The sequence below is a fragment of the Triturus cristatus genome, chromosome 2_1, assembly GCF_964204655.1.
Source record: "Triturus cristatus chromosome 2_1, aTriCri1.1, whole genome shotgun sequence".
Lineage (NCBI taxonomy): Eukaryota > Metazoa > Chordata > Amphibia > Caudata > Salamandridae > Triturus > Triturus cristatus.
This window is the reverse complement of record NC_140581.1, coordinates 469868114-469884033: the sequence shown is the minus strand read 5'-3', so window position 1 is coordinate 469884033 and position 15920 is coordinate 469868114. Positions and strand designations below refer to the sequence as shown.

The following is a 15920-nucleotide window of genomic DNA, read 5'->3' as shown; positions in this document are numbered from 1 at the left end:
GATTATTCAAAGTGAAACCGAACAAATAACGGCTGTCAGGGTGAATAGGTTTCGAGAAAAATGCATTCTTCAAATCGACCACACTAAATGTAGTGGCAGTAGGAGGAACCATAGTAAAATGTGTTGTGATGTCAGAGACTACCGGGTATTGGGGCACCACTATTTTGTTGACCTCTCGTAAGTCAATGAGGAATCTGCAAATTTTAGTGTTGGTGTCTTTTTTCAAAATAAGAAAAATAGGACTATTACAGATATGGTAAGGGACTTCTTCCACAACCCCCACTCTGATCAAATCCTGAACAATGTGTATTAATGCTTCTTCGCCTACCCGAGATATTTTATATTGGGGCCGTCGAGGCAACGAAGCACCTTCCTTCACTTGAATATGTACTGGTGGAATAACCATGTGTACCACATCGGTATCTGATGTAGCCCACAAAGTACTAGGTAACGATGCCAGAGCAACATCCTCTTTAATGAGACCAGACCTCTGAACCATTGGATAGTTATCATTTAAAATAACACGCACACCTTCTGGGGAACAACGTATTGTAGCACGGAAATGTTTAAGCATATCAATACCCACAGTGTAATCCGGCGTGTTAGGGGAAAGCAGAAATGGACATGCTGCAGTGAATTTATCAAGACTAAATGCAAGTGGCTGTGACAGTGGGCTAAGTGTAGGTGTCCCATCGAACCCTATCAATGTTATCATTGTGCCAGACAGGGGAGCCCTAGGAACCCATTTTTTAGACAGAGCACTACAATTAGCTCCTGTATCAACCAGAAACCGATCAATAGAGCCCAAAACATTTGCATCAACATAAGGACCTTTCTGATCTACTGGGACCTCAACCGGTTCTTACCCCATCCTAGGCATTCCTATGCATAATCAGAATCCTTGAGACCATCAACTGACTAATCAGTCCTTTTGATATTGGTTTCGTTTATCCAAGGTATTAGAATAATTTGGCCCATGTTCAACTGCCTTAAACCTGGGATGAGTTCCTATTACTCCTTTATTTCCTGAATTCCCTGGGCGTCCTCTCATGCTTCCTCTATCCCGTTGATACAGATGACCTCGCAAAAGGGGGCACTCAGAACACCAATGTCCAATCTCTTTACAATAGGCACACTGATCAGAAAACAAAGTTGCTCGAGGGAAAGGGGGTACACCAGGGTGATACATTGCATGTCCACCTCCTCTAAATGGTGGACCATAGACTTGAGCCAACATAACTTTTGTTTTTACATCCTTAACCTTTTTATCCCCCTTGCCTTTTGCTTCCAATTCCTTACGCTCATAATACTGGGCCATAGTCAAAAGGGAGACTGGTGAAGACGTAGTCCATGAACTCTCGCTGGCCTTTAGGCGACTAGCTATTTCTGGTAACATGTTGGCGACAAATTTGTCGACAAACAGATGCTTACCCGTGTCATCTGTCAATGACTGCCTACTAAAATCATGGAATGTCTCTTCAAATCGCGTAAAGAAATCAGAAACTAACTCATCCGCTTTCTGTTTACAAGACGCTAATGTAGTCCAAACTATTTTCTTAGGGGGTATAAGAGTTTTCAATTTAGTCACAATAGCTTTGGGAATATCTAATATCTCCTGTCAGGGTTTCTGTGCAGGCTCTCTAGCCACATCTATTTCCTCTAAATGCACCCAAGTATCACCATAGGCTACATTATCATCTACCTTCCGAATTGATCTCTACATATCGGGGGGGCAAAATAAGTCCAAAAAACATGTCAATATCTGGCAGAGTCATAGTACAGGAGCTAATAGCTCCTTCCACTTCTTCATAAAAAGCGGCCACATTTTTCCGCGGGTCGGGCAAAGCAGCTTAAGAGCTATAACATCTGCTCTACTCCAAGGAGTGTAAACCCAATTATAGACAAAATATCCCTTGGCATCATCTGAATCTTTATCGTCATTCTTTCCCGTTCCCTTTGGGGGAACATACAGAGGTGCTGCTTCACACATGGGTTTTATAGTAACTGCAGTATCACTAGTATCTTTATCTTATCCCGTAGCTCCCTCTTGTCTCTCCTCGGGGGTCTGAACTGTTCAGTTGTAGCTTTACCATCTGCTTTTTTCTCCTCTCGCAGATGGAACATGTCAGTGCGCAATTTAACCACTCTCCTAATTAGATCAGGCACCTGTGAAGGAAGAAAGGTGCCATCACTTAATTGTTTATGATCAGAATTCATATCAGAGGGCTCTAGATCATCAAAATGATTTCTAGAACTGATTATTACTTCCCAAGTAAACGTCTCTACAAAATATACCTGCTCTAAATCTTTCCACTGCTGAACCATTGCTACGAGTTCTGGAGCAGAGGCACTCCCACGAGCTGCTTTACGAGCATCGGATCGAAGAGTAGCCTTGCCTTCAGTAGTCAAAGTAGAGCGAGTCTTCAGCCCATCTTGCTTATCTTTATCTTTTTCTTCTGAAGACAAATGCTCCTCATCAGAAACCTAATTCTCAGGGGCACTAGGGAATTTATACGGGGGTGGAGGTCTATCTAACAAGATGGAATCATCCTGTGGTTTATTAAGTATGGGATAAATAGGGCACCTAATAGGGTACTGGCCGATAACCTCTAAATGACGCTCCCTTTCTTCTTTTTCTTTTATTGCATTCATCTCTTTATTTTTTAATTCTAACGCTTTTTGATATATCGTTTTACGCTGTTCTTTTTCTTCTATAGCTTCTTCTTTCCTCACTCTCTCTTGCACTTCTTTCTCCCACATTCGTACACAATCAAACATATCTTGTTGTCACCGTATGAAACCCTGGGCCGGTCTTCAGATCTACGTTTGAGGGGGACCGTTCTATAGGCAGACACGTGGAGGCAGATTGTGCGAGATTGGAGTTGTTTTTATTTCTCTTTTGCGGCGTATTAGCACATTAATGGCAAGCAACCGTTACGGCTCAGTCAGGAGGTATATACAAGAAACGACAGAGTCCTTCTATGGGCGTTCCTCCTTGAGACTCCTTGGGCGGGTCGGTATGCTGCTTGGGTGCCTGGAGGTTTCTCTTGGCTCTTTGTTCACGGCGGCGCCGTCGTTGGAGCATGTAAGGCAAGGGAAACAAGAAGAGCAATGTAATCGCCTGCTTCTATAGGTATTGTTGGGGAAGGGTGTGAGGGACACCGGTGCTCATATTTACAGGAAGTGCAGTGATCCCGGATAGGACGTGGGTACACAGAAGGGAGAGCCGACTAAACCTTCTCCCGCCTCCCGAACCACCCTGCCATACGCCTGCGTACCTGGGAGAGCCACGCGCCTCCAGGTACGTGGCTGGGCGAAACACCTTCCGGTTGGCCTCCTGGCTTTCGTCCTCCGCCTCCGCCTTCTTCCGTGGGTCTCCTCGACTCTTCGTCTGCCGTGGCGTCTACGAAGCCCTCCGACTCCTCGGTTTCCGGTGTGAGGTTCTTCACGTCTGCTTCTCGTCCTTGCGGTTTGGGTTCCCTGACGTAGAGAGGCTGCTCCCTTTTCAGTGGTAGAGGGCAGGCCACGAGATAGTTGGGGGCGGGTTCTGCATCACTCCCGGGAATTTTAAAGGCGCCCGTCCTGCTCAGCGGATCTTCGGTTATATTGGGGTCATACTCCTCCTCGAGAGGATGTTGGGAAAAGACAGGGTATCGGCCATGTGAATGTGTGTCGGACGTCACAGGGGAGCCCGCGGCCCCGTGACATTCCTCCCCCCTAGGATTCTCCTGATCGGGGAGAGGTAGAATGCGTGATAAGAAGTCTGCATTCCTGTTCTCACTGCCTTTTTTGTGTTTGATGGTAAAGGAGAAGGGTTGTAAGGTCAGGAACCATCTAAAGACCCTAGGGTTGTGTCCTTGGTTTCTGCTTAACCATTGTAGAGGGGCATGGTCCGTATACAGAGTGAAGTGGGTTCCTTCCAAATAGAATCTTAATTTATCTATAGCCCATTTTACAGCTAGGAACTCTTTTTCGATGGTCGGATATTTCATTTCTCTGGGGAACAGTTTTCGACTTATAAAGAGAACTGGATGTTCTATCCCCTCCTTCGATACTTGGCATAGTACTGCTCCAATCCCACACCCGGAGGCGACTGTTTATAACATGAAGGGTCGTGTGAAGTCGGGTGACACCAGTACTGGGCTAGTAGTAATGGCGAGTTTAAGGTTTTCGAAGGCTTTTTTTAGGGTCTCAGAAGGCTGCTGGAGAACTTTGATCTTTACATCCTTTTTTAGCACATCAGTGAAAGGTCCGGCTATCTCCGAATATGAGGGGATAAACCTCCTATAGTATCCGAGGAGGCCCAAGAAGGCGCGTACCTCTCTTTTAGTGCTAGGAAAGGGGGTCTCTCGGATAGCCCGTACCTTCTCTTCTTGAGGAGCGATCATCCCGTGACCTAACACATATCCTAGATATTTGACAGAGTGGTAACCTACTCGGGACTTCTTGGAATTGATATGTAGGCCCGCCTCCCGTAAAGCGCCCAAGACTAGGTTGAGGTGCTGTAGGTGTTCCTCCCAAGTCGAGCTAAACACGACTATGTCGTCGAGGTATGCTGATGCACAATGTCGGATGTCTTTCAGTACCTCATTCATGAGGCGTTGAAATGTTACCGGCGCCCCATGAAGACCAAAGGGAAGCACCAGAAACTCATACAACCCGTCTGGGGTGGAGAAGGCGGTCTTTTCTCTGTCTGAGGGATGCAAGGGGACCTGCCAATACCCCTTGGTAAGGTCCAATGTTGTGATAAAGCGGGCCTCCCCTAGTTTCTCAATTAAGTCATCCACCCTGGGTATGGGATATGAATCAAATTTCGATATTTCGTTGAAGGCCCTGAAGTCCATGCAGAAGCGAATGGACCCATCGGGTTTCGGTACCATCACTATGGGTGAGTTCCATTCGCTTCTGGAGGGTTGTATGACCCCCATCTTTATCCTGTCCCGCACCTCCTGCCGTACGGCTTCCTGTCTGGCAGCAGGAATTCTGTACGTTTTTTTATTAACCACTTGACCCGGAAGTGTGTGTATCCTATGCTCGGCGAGGGTGGTTCTACCAGGCAGGTCGGAGAACAGATGGACATATTGCTGTAGGAGGGTATTGAGCTCTTCCCTGTGTCTGCTGTCTAGCTCTGTGTTGACTACCAATTGCTCTAATGTAGTGTCGGAGGTCTTGAGAGTGGGTAAGGTAAAGCCCACCGTTTGGGGAATCGGGCCTAACCACTTGCGAAGGAGGTTAATGTGGTACGTTTGTACTCTATTGGGCTTTATTTGGAGTTTATAGCTGGTTTTGCCCACGGTCCCAACGATTTTATAGGGACCCAGTTTTTCGGCCCTGAACTTGCATGTGGAGGAAGGCATCATGACGAGCACCCAGTCTCCTACCTTTAGGAGTCTCCACTTTTTCCCCTTGTTATAGTGGTATGCTTGTTCCTTCTGTTTTTTTTCTAGGTGTGAGTATGCCAGGTCTCGTAACTTCCCTAAGCGGGACTTGAGATCCCGTGTATACTCAAGCATTTCCTTGGTGCCTATCTCCTCTTCCTGCTCCCATGCCTCCCTTGTCATGTCCAAAAGCGACCGAGGTTGCCCTCCATAGAGTAACTCGAAGGATGAGCAACCGAGGCTGCTCTGGTATTGGCTCCGGATAACATAGAGAGCGAGGGGTAGGAGGCGGTCCCATTCCCTTCCCTCTACAGTCAGCATTTTTCTGAGGATGAGTTTTAATGTCCCGTTGTACCTCTCAACCAGACCATCAGTTTGTGGATGGTACACTGAGGTACGAATGTGAGACATATTGAGGAGGGTACACACCTCTTTCATAGTACGGGACATAAAAGGGGTGCCCTGATCCGTAAGGATCTCCTTGGGAAACCCTACTCTCGCAAATAATTCCACCAGGCAATTGGCTATGTTTTGGGTGGTCATAGTTCTTAAGGGAAAGGCTTCGGGGTACCGGGTGGCATAATCGACCACCACGAGTAAATATTCATTCCCTTTTCGGGTCTTAGGGAGAGGACCTATTATATCCATCCCAACCCTGGTGAATGGTGTACCAACAATTGGAAGTGGTTGCAACGGTACATGGGGTGGCTGATGGGGGTTGCGCTTTTGGCATGTGGCACACTCCTGACAGTATTGTTTCAACTCTTGGTATATCCCAGGCCAATAAAAGTGTCTTAACACGTTTTTTAAGGTTTTCTCTACACCGGTATGCCCAGCGGTCAGGTGAGAGTGTGAGAAGAACATAATCTGAGCACGAAAGGCCCTAGGTACCAACAACTGAGCCTCTTCTTCTGGAGCCGGCTTTCTGTACAACATTTCCCTATCAATGAAAAAATAGGGGTGGCTTGGGGTGTCTGTTTTGTTCCTTCTCTGAGCACTCTCCCAAGCGTTACGTAGAGTATCACAGTGAATTTGTGCAAACTTGAAGCTTCTGTCCAGAAGCCAAGGTTCTTGGGTAAGTAGGTTGTGTGTGACTGTCGACCCTGCTGGGGTTCGGTCTGGGTTTAGAGCCTGGGTTCGGAGGATGTGCTGAAATTGGTCGAGGAATTCGGGGTTATCTGTTCCTATTATTAAAGCTTCAGGGAGACCTGTCATGACACCAACCCTTATAGAGTGTGGGGTTTTCCCAGGGTATGTGATATCCAAGAGGGCTACCGGGTATGGCTTAATGTCTCCGTGGACACATCTAATGTGTACCTGTTGCCCGGTCAATAGCTGGTTGGGCTTTACTAATTCCCTTTGTACCACTGACTGCCTACACCCGGAATCTAATAAGGCTTTTACCGATAGTCCGTTCACCAGAACACTCACATAAAATGCATTCCCCAGCTCGGCCGTGTATAACACTGTCTTCGGTAAATACCCGATCTCCATGGGTTCTTCCTGAGATCGTTTCTTGGGGCATGCTCTAGCAATGTGACCCCAGTCACCACAGTCATAGCTCTGCGGCCCCTTCGGAGGTCCCCCTTCCATACGGCGTGAAAATAATCGTATAGAGTCCGGAGGGGGTTTTACTGTTTTTTTGATTCTGTAGTCGTGACCCACGCTCCGTTTCCAGTTGGGGTATTCGTGGTTGGGCGCGTGCAAACGTGGAGGCCATCTCGATGGCAACAGCAGTGGTGAGACCTGAGTGTTGGCGTAGCCACCGTTGAGTATTGTAGGGGAGGGCCTCTAAGAATTGTTCTAGGTATATTTTATCGAGGATTTCCTCTTTTGTACTCTCTTGTGAGCGCAGCCACTTATCTGCCTCGTTCTTCAGACGATAGAAAAGGGTCTTGGGGTTCTCTTCCGGGACTCCCTTCTCTTTACGGAAACGTACGCGATATGCCTCGCAGTCCATGCCAAGGTGGTCAAGAATGACAGTTTTAATGGGTTCATACGGTGTGGTCCCGTTTGGGTTCGCCACCTGGTATACCGCCTGTGCGTTCCCCGTGAGTAGGGGAGCTAGTACAAAAGGCCATTGCTCCACTGGCCACTTACAGGCCCTTGCGGCTCTCTCAAAGTTCAATAGGTAGGAGTCTGGATCTTCACCCGGGATGTATTTCTGGAGTGCGATGCCTGTGGGACCTGTGGCAAAGGACCGGGGTACCTCTGTCCCCCCACCTGTTTTGTCACTGGAGAATTTGACTAAATGATCCAGTTGTGCCGTGAAGGAATCTTTAAAGACGTCTCTATCTGCCTGAGCAGACGCCATCTGCCGTTCCACTGCCCATTTGAGGTCATCCTGCCTTTTGATTAGATGTTGGATGACGGTTTCCATTATTGCGGTGCTAATGGTTACAATGCCGGCATTCTCCACCAAATGTCACCGTATGAAACCCTGGGCCGGTCTTCAGGTCTACGTTTGAGGGGGACCGTTCTATAGACAGACACGTGGAGGCAGATTGTGCGAGATTGGAGTTGTTTTTATTTCTCTTTTGCGGCGTATTAGCACATTAATGGCAAGCAACCGTTACGGCTCAGTCAGGAGGTATATACAAGAAATTACAGAGTCCTTCTATGGGCGTTCCTCCTCGAGACTCCTTGGGCGGGTCGGTATGCTGCTTGGGTGCCTGGAGGTTTCTCTTGGCTCTTTGTTCACGGCGGGGCCGTCGTTGGAGCATGTAAGGCAAGGGAAACAAGAAGAGCAATGTAATCGCCTGCTTCTATAGGTATTGTTGGGGAAGGGTGTGAGGGACACCGGTGCTCATATTTACAGGAAGTGCAGTGATCCCGGATAGGACGTGGGTACACAGAAGGGAGAGCCGACTAAACCTTCTCCCGCCTCCCGAACCACCCTGTCATACGCCCGCGTACCTGGGAGAGCCATGCGCCTCCAGGTACGTGGCTGGGCGAAACACCTTCCGGTTGGCCTCCTGGCTTTCGTCCTCCGCCTTCTTCTGTGGGTCTCCTCGACTCTTCGTCTGCCGTGAGGTCTACGAAGCCCTCCGACTCCTCGGTTTCCGGTGTGAGGTTCTTCACATCTGCTTCTCGTCCTCGCGGGTTGGGTTCCCTGACGTAGAGAGGCTGCTCCCTTTTCAGTGGTAGAGGGCAGGTCACGAGATAGTTGGGGGCGGGTTCTGCATCACTCCTGGGAATTTTAAAGGCGCCCGTCCTGCTCAGCGGATCTTCGGTTATATTGGGGTCATACTCCTCCTCGAGAGGCTGTTGGTAAAAGACAGGGTATCGGCCATGTGAATGTGTGTCGGACGTCACAGGGGAGCCCGCGGCCCCGTGACACTTGTCGACTCTTATGCTTAAACAAACTCTGCTCTACATACTGAGTCTTTTTTAAAATCAAATGACCCATTCACAGGCCATCGTAAATCGGGATCCTTTTTCGTATATTTGTGCCACAGTGTACTATACATTATGGAAGAAATACCATATTTAATGTACATATGCCCATTAGGTGTCCCCTCTGGGGGAGCTGGCTAACTTCTTTCTAAATCCATTTTGGTACCACCAAGACAGCAACACAACCTTCGGAGTGAGCTAGGAGCAGGCATGCTACCAAGTTTTTGTAAAATATTACTTATCCCAGATATGTCAAAGTAGAGAAAAATCGCAACATTACTTGCCTTTTTTGCAAGAGATAAACAAACAAAACCAGAATCTTGGCCAGGCAAATCCAAAATCAAGAGTGCCACTTCAGCGACCTTACCAAACAATAGTCTCCAACCTCCAACTTCCAATCTCTTGGTCGACCTAATGGTCACTGCAAAGCTTGCGCCAAAGCAAGTCTGTCGGGACCGGCCACCACCTGGAGAGTCAAATCGAGAAAACTTGAAAAGTCGCTACTGTCTGCAAAGGCAAGGGTCGCCTCAGCAAGATTCCTTTCCTCCACCAAGACAACACCTTCGGGCAGTTGCGTCTCTGAGCCCCACGAGTTAAGCGCCAAACTGTGGAAATGTGCCTTTTAAGGGGCACACCGGTGCAGTGGTCACCTTTCTCTGTCCATGGGTCCTTTAAAACAACAAAATAGACATTGGCATTGAAGCTGGAATTCAAATAACAAGTTTATTAATCACTCATGAGTGATACTACGTCAATACAACACCCTCAAGTGCTGCATGAGGTAGTACATGAAATACAGAGACCACGGTGCTTATATACACCTTTTGTTGCAGAGTAAACATGTTGTTACAAATAGAAGGTACAAGCATACACAGGAATAACTACCGACAAACATGGGCAGATGGGAGATCACTTAGACAGCAAAGTGGGAGGTGGAGCAGAACTGCTTACAGTTGCAAGACAGTTGACAGTTATGTCTTTAGTCAGGTGCATTCTAGCAGCTACAGGCCTTTTCTCAGCACATATACATTGCTTGAGCTTAGAATAGAAGGAGTTAACTAAAGCTGATGACTCAAGCAGAATAGAAAAGCAAGCAACAGTGAAGACTGAAGAGTCACAAGGCTAGCAAAATGGATGCTGTAAACAAGATGGCTTCAGCTCATGCGAACAGCAATTCTTTTCGATTTCCACATCCCAGCTGGGCAAAAGGATTGTTGGGATTTTCTGAGTGGAGACAGCCTAATGTTCAGACAGACAGGCCCCCACCCTGTGAGCTTTCTGTCCTGGACCTTTCTTGGGCAGATTCGGGACAGATCCTCCATCTTCTCTGGGCGGAGAGGGGGAGGGTAGCAGAGGCAGAGAGACTGTTGGGGGTGTTGCAGATTTTGGGGCATGGCTCAATGCGGGTGGGCCAGCTCCCTCTCTTCTGTTTTGTAAAACAAAAATCCCTGCATATAGTGTATTTACTGCCTCCTTGGGGCGGCAGCGGCTGCAAGACTGTGGGGCAGGGGCAAGCCCGACACCTGGATGGGTGTATATAATATCACTGGTGTCTACTTTACTTTCTTCTGCCCAGCATTCAGATTGATGGTAAATCCCCACAGTCTGCCACAAAGAGACATCTATGGGGTGGGGCATGACATGATACCAGGTTGACCCTACTTTGAAAAATATCTATCTATCTAGATATATATCAAATATCTTGTGTTGAATGAGTTTTCTTTCCCCCTAGGGGGGAAGGTTGAGCTAAACCCTCACTCTTGGGGCACTTATAAGGTGCTGTTACAGCCAGATGCCTGGGTGAGGTGGCCGTCTCCTTTAAAAAAATATTTTTACAGTGGACTTTCTTCCACCTTCCCTCCCAGAGGCAAAAAGATTGTTGGGGCACTTATGGGGGGGGGACACAGCCCGATGCTTGGGAGTGCTGCCCCCCATTGCTCCATTTTTTTTTTTATAACAGATAAAATCCCCGGTGCCTAGTGGACTTTCGGCCACTCCAGTTGACAGAAGACTGTGTTTCCTTTTTGTAGGGGGGAGGGGAGGCACGTTGCCTAATGACTGGCTGGGCTGCTCCAATCACTTTTTTTTTTTTTTTTTTTTTTAATAGCATCCCATGCACTACTGGACTTCTTTTCAAGGGTATTGGAGCACTTTAGATGAGCACCAGTTACATTACACAAGGTAAGATTTCTTTTTTTTTTTTTAAGCACGGGGAAATTGTGATTTGACCATAATTCCAAGATGTTGATCCTATGTCGGGACTCGAACCTGGTTCCCCAGTTCCAAATTCGGCAGCTCTGGCCATAATGCCCCATCCGTACCCCATTATAAGGAGCACTTGCCCCTGCTAGGGATGTCGCACCCTCCCATACCTTCCCTGGTGTCTAGAAGGTGGATCCCTGCTTGAGGATAACGTTATCCCAAATCAGGGATCCACACGGGAAGGAGGATATACTCCCGTTTTCAGCGTTACTTCTCCTGTGGTAGCTCTTCCCACACCTTCTGAAATCCTGAAAATCAGATTTCTTGTTCAGTGTGGTAAATTAACTGGTTGCATCAACTACGCTGTAAAGGTAGTGCAGTGCATGTGAATGGTTTGTCAACCACACTAAAGAGGTTAAAGAAATGGGGTATGCAAACAAGTGTTAGCCTTTCCATACAAATCTGCTAGAACATGTATTGGCACTGGCTATAGACTGGGCAGGGGCTGGGACAGTGTAACTTGTGAAAGATGGACCTTTTAAGGCCTGTTGTTGATTTTTTTCAGCTTAACAAAGAGGCAGCACATTCGATCTCAGAAGATCCACTTTCATTTGAGTTATAATCTTGGGAAAATCTACCACATTTAGGGTAGAGAAAGATTTAGGCAGAGAAATTGCCAACTATTTAAATTTCCGCTCCTGGTGATCAATGGTAAAGCTGGTTAGGTAGGCAATGTTATAGCCAAGTGAGCCTGATCTCGATTTTTGTCAATTCTTTTAGTGTCCCGTTATTATCCCATAGTCTTCGACTGTTTGCTGAATGACGAATGGAGTAATTTAATCTTTGAATTTGTAAACTTGAAATGGAACATCTGCATACAGTGGGATTTTACACTGAGGCTTGCAGTATTACTCCCTTTAGCCATGGCTTTCTGCCTCACTATACAGACAAGAAGTGTATAGGAGGTGGCATAAGCTGCAACCATGTCTTATGCATGCATGCATTCGAAGCGGGCTAACGTAAAGGACGTGTTTGGTTTGTTGCAAATTCTTTATGTAGTGTGACCCAAGCAATTAGTTCTGAAACTGAGAAGTGTTGTGCACAATCAGAATAATTGGTAAACTTGCGAAAATCAAGCGTTTCCAAAGTCATCTGGAGGCTTCACTGACTTCTATTAACAGGCCTATCAGAAACTGAAAGGGGACGGAGGGGTAATTATATCTCGGGTACATTTTTTCATGGCCCCGTACATGTATTTGTTGACTATTAAAACAAGCCTGAACTGTTTTTAATGACGAACCCTCAAAAGGAGCTATTTCCATTATATGGCTCCAGATTCAGGATCTGCCATGTTGGCTTTTTCCCAGCAGGACACTTTTTTCAAAACTCCTTCCTATGGATGACCTGCGTGATTTTGTTGACCAAGGTCCACATAAACGTCTGACCATACTACCGATTAATAAACAAACCTTGACTTATGTTTTGGGTTCTCGAATATTAAAAGTGTTCAAAACAAGTCTTAACTAAACACCCTTCACAATTATTGGAATGAGTAACAAACACGCCATGATTCAAAACCAATCATTGCACATACATGAAAGGGCTGAAATGGAGCTGAATTTGGAACTAATTAATGGGCTTTCTGAATAAATAGGTTATGTTACCATGTTTTAGGTTTAGAGCGAATTGTACAGCAGGTGCCACAGTTTTTGCAGCTGTTTTATGGAGTTCTGTTGTTTATGTAATATTTTCATATTATGGTATTTGTTTTCTGTGTAGGAAGCTGGCTCTGTATATACTATAACAAGAGGTATAGTATGCACAGAGTCCAGTGGAACCCCAAAGGTAGGCAGAGGTAAAAGTAGATTGCACCTTACTCTCTATTTGTGGTAGTGTGGGCGAGCAGTAAGGCTTTATCAGAGGGTAGTGTTAAGCATTTGTTGTACACACTCAATAAGCAAATGATTTCACACATTCAAAGACTGAACTCAGACCAATTTGATTTGTATAAAAATATTATTTAGTTATTTAGTTGTATATATTTTCTAGAACCAAGCAAGCCTGGCACAGGCAAGACTAAATGGCACTTTTCAAGGCAGGTTGAACAATACTAGAAAGCTGAATAAAAAAGACTTTGTTACGGGTTTGTTAATCTTCTCAATATAGTGGAAATTACTGTTAGATTACTCTTGATTACTTTACACATTACTTTAGGGATTACTTTTTCTACTCGGTGTGATATGCCTAGATTTCACACTTGGACATTTGCTAGAGAAAAGGAAAGTTAAGCAATTTTTTGTTATTTGACAGTTTTTCAAGTTCTCATACAAAACCAACTTCACACAGAACAATTTTCAAGGAAAAACAGTCAATGTATTCCTATGGAGAAAATGTGGTTATCGGTTAACAGGTAAGTACTTGGTTGTGGGAGTTGGTATCTTGGGTTAAGAACCAGGGTTCCCCCAGGGTCAAGGATGCACTCTCAAAGCACCCTCAGCTGCACTAGGGCGGCTGAGTGCTGAGGCCCAATGTTATCCATGGGGGATAGGGGACTTCCGGGTGGTGGCTGCTCACAAGCAGACCACAATGTTGTGGGAGCAAAGTTCCTGCTTTTAGGCTCAGGGCAAAAGGGGATCAGAGTTAGCACCCAAAGTACACCCACAGCGGTGCAGGGGCAGCTGGGTGCAAGGTGCTGTTTTGGCGTCTGGTGCCCTGTTGATTTCAATGGGAGTTGCTGGTTTTGGATTTTGGCTACAGGCTCGATCCAGGAAGACTTCAGGGAGGAACCAACAGCTGGGCAGGTAGTTTGGAGGGCTCGGGGACGTAGGTGCACCTCGGTTTCTCTTCTCCAGGGTGCAGGGCGGCTGGACGCAGGGGTGTATTTTGAGGTCAGATTTCAATTTAACTGGCCACTCGCGGTGGGGTGGGTCTCCGTGCAGTGGCTACAGGCGACGTCTGGGAGTCCTGGAGGGGTCAACCCATGGTGGACTCTGACTCTGGAGTTCTGGGGGACCTCGCTGGGACCAGTGGGCCACCCGGATTCGGGCCACAGGCGTCGGGTGCAGTGATGGTTCCAGGCATCAGGTTTCTTTGTCCTCATCATACTCAGAGTCTGTCTTGGGAGTTTCTTTTGAAGAGAGCTGCTGTTCACAGGAGATCCAGTTTTGGTTGAAGGCAAATCAGTCCTCCCAGGGTTCTGGAGGCCGCTGGCTGCAGGACAAGGCGACTTTTGGCGCAGGATCTCTGGAAACTGCAGACAGGCCGGTATGGCTGGGGCCAAGTAATTTCTTCTCTGCAGTCTCCTCTGCTGGGCGTCTTCTTTCGTCCTTCTTAGGTTGTGGGAATCTTCCTTCTTGGTTCAGGGCTGCCCCCTAAATACTGTTTTTAGGGGGCCTTTTTAGGGGTCTCGAGGTTAGTAGCCAATGGGCTACTGACCTTAGGGTGACTGCACCCTTTGTGTGCTCACCCCATTTGGGGGAGTGGGCACAATCCCTAATCCTGATTGGAGAGTGCCTGCCCGTATGCAAGATGACGGGCACTGAACAGTGGGTTTCACCTTGCCTCCCCCACCTGAGGGGTGCGGTTGTCAGAGTTGGGCACACCTTCTGGGCTGTGCTAATTTTTCCAGCTATTCTTCCAACCGAAAAGGAGGGGAGACACAAAGGGGGCCTGCTCCTGATAGCAAGAGAGGCTAGGGGTCACATTACAAAGGCGGCAAAGTCTTTGAAGCTCCCCTGCCACAGATGGCTCTTCCTGGCCTGGGGGAGGTGTGACCACCTCTGCCCAGGAAAGGCTTTGTTTCTGGGATCAGGGAGCGAAGGCTCCCACCCCAGGGGTCCAGAAACATGTCTTGTTGTGACAGGCTGGTGTGTACGAGTCAGGGAACCCACCAGAGGGTGGTCGTTTTTCAAGGGGCATCTCTAAGATGCCCGCTGAGTGCATTTTTCATTAAATCGCACACTGGCATCAGTGTGGGTTTAATGTGCTGAGAAGTTTGATACCAAACTTCCCGGTTTTCAGTAAAGCCATTTTGGTGCTGTGGAGTTCATAATGGCAAACTTCCAGCACCATATACTCTTAATGGCACTACTGCACATAAAATGTCTAAGAATTGGTGTACACACTGTAGGGGTTCAGGGCTTATGCACCTGTCCACTCACCACTGAGCGGATCGCTCCCTGATCCCAGAAACAAAGCCTTTCCTGGGCAGAGGTGGTCACACCTCCCCCAGGCCAGGAAGAGCCATCTGTGGCAGGGGAGCTTCAAAGACTTTGCCGCCTTTGTAATGTGACCCCTAGCCTCTCTTGCTATCAGGAGCAGGCCCCCTTTGTGTCTCCCCTCCTTTTCGGTTGGAAGAATAGCTGGAAAAATTAGCACAGCCCAGAAGGTGTGCCCAACTCTGACAACCGCACCCCTCAGGTGGGGGAGGCAAGGTGAAACCCACTGTTCAGTGCCCGTCATCTTGCATACGGGCAGGCACTCTCCAATCAGGATTAGGGATTGTGCCCACTTCCCAAATGGGGTGAGCACACAAAGGGTGCAGTCACCCTAAGGTCAGTAGCCCATTGGCTACTAACCTCGAGACCCCTAAAAAGGCCCTCTAAAAACAGTATTTAGGGGGCAGCCCTGAACCAAGAAGGAAGATTCCCACAACCTAAGAAGGACGAAAGAAGACGCCCAGCAGAGGAGACTGCAGAGAAGAAATTACTTGGCCCCAGCCATACCGGCCTGTCTGCAGTTTCCAGAGATCCTGCGCCAAAAGTCGCCTTGTCCTGCAGCCAGCAGCCTCCAGAACCCTGGGAGGACTGATTTGCCTTCAACCAAAACTGGATCTCCTGTGAACAGCAGCTCTCTTCAAAAGAAACTCCCAAGACAGACTCTGAGTATGAAGAGGACAAAGAAACCCGATGCCTGGAACCATCACTGCACCCGACGCCTGTGGCC

General features: G+C 47.5%; 1 protein-coding gene across 4 annotated transcripts in view; it reads left to right on the top strand.

Annotated features, from left to right (window-relative positions):
• Nucleotides 1-15920, top strand: part of POLK (DNA polymerase kappa) — a 1025073-nt gene that overhangs the window by 170093 nt on the left and 839060 nt on the right. For 2 of the 4 annotated variants that reach the window (XM_085632292.1, XM_085632294.1), the window contains exon 2: nucleotides 10882-10955. The exons of the other annotated variants lie outside the window; for them this stretch is intronic. The gene's annotated coding sequence lies outside the window, so the exon portion shown is untranslated. The remainder of the gene's footprint in view (nucleotides 1-10881; nucleotides 10956-15920) is intronic. 4 annotated transcript variants of the gene reach the window in all.